This window comes from Echinops telfairi, unplaced genomic scaffold, assembly GCF_000313985.2.
Source record: "Echinops telfairi isolate 266 unplaced genomic scaffold, ASM31398v2 ScPeMD7_55;HRSCAF=186, whole genome shotgun sequence".
Taxonomy (NCBI): domain Eukaryota; kingdom Metazoa; phylum Chordata; class Mammalia; order Afrosoricida; family Tenrecidae; genus Echinops; species Echinops telfairi.
Window position 1 is genome coordinate 338,915 of NW_022103953.1, and position 5,824 is coordinate 344,738.

The 5,824-nt window shown below is 44.3% G+C and overlaps 1 long non-coding RNA gene across 1 annotated transcript in view; it reads right to left on the reverse strand.

Moving 5' to 3' along the window:
* Window positions 1–810: 810 nt before the first annotated feature.
* The window catches only part of LOC123521752, a 55,320-nt gene continuing 50,306 nt past the window's right edge, over window positions 811–5,824 (reverse strand). The window contains exon 3 of the long non-coding RNA XR_006680104.1: window positions 811–863. This is a non-coding gene — a long non-coding RNA (uncharacterized LOC123521752). The remainder of the gene's footprint in view (window positions 864–5,824) is intronic.

The following is a 5,824-nucleotide window of genomic DNA, read 5'->3' on the forward strand; positions in this document are numbered from 1 at the left end:
CGGTGCTCAGGATGGGCAGAAAATCCCCAGTGGCAGCCTGGGAGAGCTCAGGGCAACCTCTAGGAGCAAGGGAGAAAGGGTCCATCACACACTGAGCAAGGAGGCTCCATCAGGGCACAGAGGCAGGAAGACTGCTGTCAGCAGGACGCCCTGGTCAGGAGGAACTTTCCCATTTAAGGCAGCAGTATTTGGCTCAAGGCAGCCTCCCTGCAGAATCGAGGCACAGTGTGCACACGCCTGGTCCTATGGAGGTAAGGAGGGAGGGAGGGGACCTGCTTTCCGGAGCACATTCTGGGGAGGCCATTCCAGAGATGGCTGTATGAAGAGGGGTGAAAAACAGAGGGAAGCAAGGGGTAGGGAGTAGGTCCGAGGAGTGCAGGGAAACCTCTATACAGAGCAAAGAGACAGGGGAATGAGCAGGGAAAGTCATTTTCCCAGAGGACAAAAGCTGCAACCTCCCGAAGACAGGCACTGTCAGGGGGGAGCTGAGGACACCAGGGGCTGACTGTCCCTGGAAGGTTGGCAGTGGTTCCCACTGCCTTGTTATTGCTGTTAGTCAGCGTGGAGTGGACTCTGATTTGTGGCAGCCCCATGGATGGGATGTATTCATGCGCCCCATAGGGCGTTCACGAGTGCGACCTTGCAGAAACAGAGTGCCAGGCCCGCCTTCTGAGGTGCCCCTGGCTGAGTTCAACCTGCCAACCTTTGGGCTCCTAGTTGGGGGTATACCCCACCCAGCGACTACTCACTGACCTTAAGTTGGCAGCCTGGTCTGAGCAAGTGGCGCACAGCGGGCGTCCTTCCAGCCTTCCCTCGTCAAGCTTCAGCATTTCCATTTTTCCAAGCTCCCCTTCTGACTATATCTGAGAAAAGTGGAAGGAACAAGGGATAAGCGTGCCGGGGACAGCCAGGTGCCTGAGCCCCCGCACCTCTGGTTCTCACCTTCCTGCCTCAGGGAGCACTGTCTCCTATCCTACCTCTCTCTGGCTCCCACATCTCACCTCATGGAGAGAGTGGCTCAGTGTCCAGACATCGGGGGCCTGCTGTCATACATCAGAGAGGCCACCTAGCGGGCCCAGTCTACTGCTGCCACACGTCAATGACAATGGCTTTGAGGAAGAAGAAATAGAGCAACAGGTACTAGGTCAGAGTAACATTGGGAAAAGGCTATTAATTTCATTAGGAAAACAATGTCCTTCAGGGGAAGATTTTAAAATGAACCATTTATCAGGTTCAACAATTCCTTAGACACCTAAGCCAGGCGCCTAAGTAGGTCCAGAGCCCCCCCACCCCCATCATGGGGATTCCGAACCTGACAATCTCAGGCAAGTGTTTGTGTTGGGACATTGACAGGGAAGAGTATAAGTGATACAAAGCCACAGGAGGACGGACGGACTGACACACTGAAGACAGCACACACTATTCACTTACTCAACTTTTCCACCTCAGTCGGGTCCTTGTCCCCATCTCGTGTTGTAGCTGCCTGAATGAAAGGCCATCACAGGTATATGTAACGCAGTGAGTGCCAGTCACCCAGACTTCCTGGGCTCCCCCTCAGACTAAACCATACAGTGAGCTGATCCACCCACATGGAAGTGGCGGTGAGCACCCTTTATGACATCATGTGTGTGCACCTGGCTTCTCAGCGTCTGGCCTGGCCATGAGCGCAGCTAGTGGTTGGTGTGCTCAGGGGCAGGGAATGTGTTCAGTCTATCCAGAGGTGCCTACCAAGACAGACCCAGCAGTCTACTCCTGAAAACGCACCAATAAAAGCTACTCTGACACATGAGTTGGATTTGACACGAGAATAAGTGATTTTTAAACAGTATTTGGTAAATCAATCTAGGAGTCTAGATTAGGGCTCACCAGCATAACTGCTTTTAAGATTGCATCTGCTTTATGCTTTTCTGAATATACTGATTCCAGACAGAGTTGGGGTGTAGAACTCTTTCATAACTTGCTGCATAAAACTAGCATGGATTGAACCTTTCTTTTCCAAAATAAATACCTTTTCATTACTGGACACTTGGAGCAAAGTGTCTCTCTGTTAACTGAAGCTACAACTACAGCTTTGGTGATCTCAGAGAGGCTTTGCAAATTATGGTGGCAGAAGTGAGGCACAAACTTTCCCTGAATCCAGCAGACACCCAGTGTGTGGGAAGAATGTTCCAGACATACAGGCTTGCCTGTGATTACTCAGCCTTGTGAAAGACAGGAAGCACCAGCCTGGTCTCAGAGGAACGGAGACCCTGTGTGTTGCTTGTGCCCGTGTTTGTTTGTGGTATGTGGAATGCATTATTGCACACAAATGATTTCCACAATGCACTGTTTTGTGTATTGTGTTTTACATTTGGCATGTTTTCGCTATTTCTAATGTGCCTCTTAATGCTGTTTCTTTTACTGTCTTGGTGTTCTGCATATAGTTTGAAATGAGGCTTATTAATTGAATAATAGGGTTGTCACTGTAAAAATAATGGAGTAATCCCCTGGAGGACACAGAAGTGCTTGGGTTGACCAGGGTCACAGAGCATCACCAGTGGTGAAGGCTGTAACTTGAGCTACAGGGTAGTCCAACAAATGTGACCCTGCTCTCACCTTACAGTTGATGCACATGAGTATCTTCAAATGTGACAGTAATTTCCCCCCGTGGATATTTTATAATATCCACATTGCCGTGATCTTCTTGTGAAAGCCCATTTTCCTAGAGTGAGATTAACCATTCAAGTGTCAAGCTTACCCTTTGATGCAGATATTTCTCTTTATGAATTTATTGTGGAAGATATTCTCTGCTTGAGTGTTTCATTTTATGTCTGTGCTTTACAGAGTTTGGGGAAAATAAAGATGATGAGAGTGTAGTGACTGACATTGTCAGGGAAAGGGTAGACATGATTGTCCTTGGACTCAGAGATAGGTGGTAAAAAATAGATGTGAATATCTGAAAAAGAGGGCAATTGATGCATTGTCAGAAAGATAAGGAGAGGCACTGGGACTAGAATGAAACCCATATGCAGAATGTTCCTGCAGATCTGAATATATCCTGGAGTTAAACCCACCTCTCATTTAGATGACTGCTTGTTTTAAAACAAGGCTTTAGGATCCCAAAATGCTATTCTTCCTGCAGCCAAACATCATCTTCTTTCTTCACCACTCTTTGATACAGCACTTTAAGTGCGAGTATCAAGTAAGGCAATGTCATAAAAATGAAGTGTTCTTATGTTAAACCTATGATTAGGAGTGAACTCATAATCTATGCAGATATATATGTTTTGTTTTTTAAAAAATCATTTTATTGGGGGCTCGTATAACTCTTCACAATCCATACATACACCCATTGTCTCAAGTACATTTGTAAATGTGTTGTCATCATCATTTTCAAAACATTTTCTTTCTACTTGAGTCCTTGGTATCAGCTCATTTTCCCCCTCCTTTCCCCTCCCTCCCTACCTCCCTCACGAACTCTTGATAACTTATAAATCATTATTATTTTTTCACATCTTTCACTGACTGATGTCTCCCTTCACCCACTTTACTGTTTTCAGTCACCCAGGGAGGGGGTTAAATGTAGATCATTGTGATCGGTTCCCCCTTTCTCCCCCCACCTTTCCCTTACTCTCCTGGTATCACTACTTTCATTATTGGTCCTGAGGGCTTTACCTATCCTGAATTCCCAGTGTTCCCAGCTCTCATCTTTACCAGTGTACATCCTCTGGTCTAGCTGGATTTGTAGGATTGGGATCATGCTGGGGGGGGGGTGGCAATAAAGAACAAGGGGAAAGTTGTATGTTTCATCGTTGCTGTACTTCACAATGACTGGCTCATCTCTTCCTTGTAACCTTTTTGTGAAGGGATGTCAATTGTCTACAGATGGGCTTTGGGTCTCCACTCTGCACTCCCCCCTCATTCACATTGATATTATTTTTTGTTCTGGGTCTTTGATGCCTAATACCCGATCCTATCGACACCTCACGATCACACAGGCTGGTGTGCTTCTTCCATGTGAGATTTGTTGTTTCTCAGCTAGATGGCTGCTTGTTTATCTTCAAGCCTTTAAGACCTCAGACGCTATATCTTTTGAAGGCACCATCAGCTTTCTTCACCTCATTTGCTTATGCACACATTTGTCTTCAGTGATGCTGGGAAGGTGAGCATCATGGAATGCCAGGTTAATAAAACAAAGTGTTCTTGTGTTGAAGGAGTATTTGAATAAAGGTCCAATGTCAATCTATTACCTTGATACAAAACCTATAAATATATGTACATAGATCTATTCCCCCATCACCATATATAAATATATTTACATATGTACATGCCTGTATTTGGACCTCTATCAATGCCCTTTTCTTCCTAGTGCTTTCCTCTAGTTTCTTTTACTTTCCTCTTGTCTCACGATCATGCTCAGCCTTCATTTGAGTTTCAGTAATTCCTCTCGGTTACATTGTCCTTGATCAAGCCCTGCCAAGTCTGCTATACCCTCCTCGCCATTGATTTTAGATCATTTGTTGTTCCCTTGTCCCTGGGTTTATTAACACGCACTCTCTTTCCCCTGCCTCCCTCTTTCCCATGTCCACCCCCAAACCATCAGTCCCATTTTTTTCTCCTCCAGATTGTTTATCCCGCCTATCTTGTCTAGATAAACACGCACAGATAATAATATGCACAAAAACAAGACAGAGCAAAACAAAAGAAAAGAAAACAACAAAACCAAGGACAATAAAAAAGAGAGAACATCCTATAAATAGTTCAAGGTCTGTTTGTTGACCTTTAGGAGTGTTTTCTGGTCGAGTCTGATAGGGTGCCACGTCCTAGCCCCAAAGTCTATTTTTCGTATTCCCTTGAGACTTCATTGCTCTGCTCCCCTTGCTGTTCTGTTACACGTCCCTAATGTTTTGCCTCGGTGTGGTGGGGTCAGATCGGGCACAGCTCCTCTACTGTGTCTCCAGTGTTGTCCCCTGTAGCACTATGGGTCAGTGAGGAATGTGGTGTTTTGTGGTGAGGCCAGCCCTATGATCCTCTCTATGCATTGGCTGCTCTGAACAGGGATATCATCCTCAAGGCTTGGTGGGCCAGGATGTGCTCCATTTTCTCTCCCTCCCCCTTCATTTGCTCCTGTGTGCTCTTATCAGACATGTCCCCATTTATGTAGGTCCTTGTTAGTTTCTTGAAGTAATCTTCTGTAGTTTTCTATGTATATGTCTTTTGTTTCTTTCATTAGATTTATTCCTATGTATTTCATCTTCTGTGTGATTATTATAAATACTATAATTTTCTTCATGCCTTTTTTGTAGCTGTCTTCAGTCATATACAAGATTGCTTTCTGATTGTTGAGTTTCTATCTTGCTACCTTGCCGAATCCCTCAGTTGTTTCTAGTTGGGTTTTTGTGGAGACTTTCATTTGTCTCTATATAGGATCATATTGCCTGCAAATAGTGAGAGTTTTACTTCTTCTTTGTCTATCTGTATTCCCTAGATTTCTTTTCAGTGTCTAATTGCTCTCCTTAATATATCGAGAAAGATGTTGAATAAGAGTTGTGAAAGGGGACATCCTTGTCTGGTCCCCACTTTCAGTGGAATTGTTTTTTTTCCCATTGAGAGTGATGTAGACTGTTGTTTTTTTGTTTGTTTGTTTTCATTAGAATATCTAAATTAATATTTTATTTATATTCTGCTAGTCTTTTATTCTGTATTATATTACTTAATTTACTTATTTATAATTTTTAATCATTTTATTATGGGCTCACACAACTCTTATCACAATCCATACATACATCAATTGTGTAAAGCACATTTGTACATTCTTGCCCTCATCATTCTCAAAACATTTCCT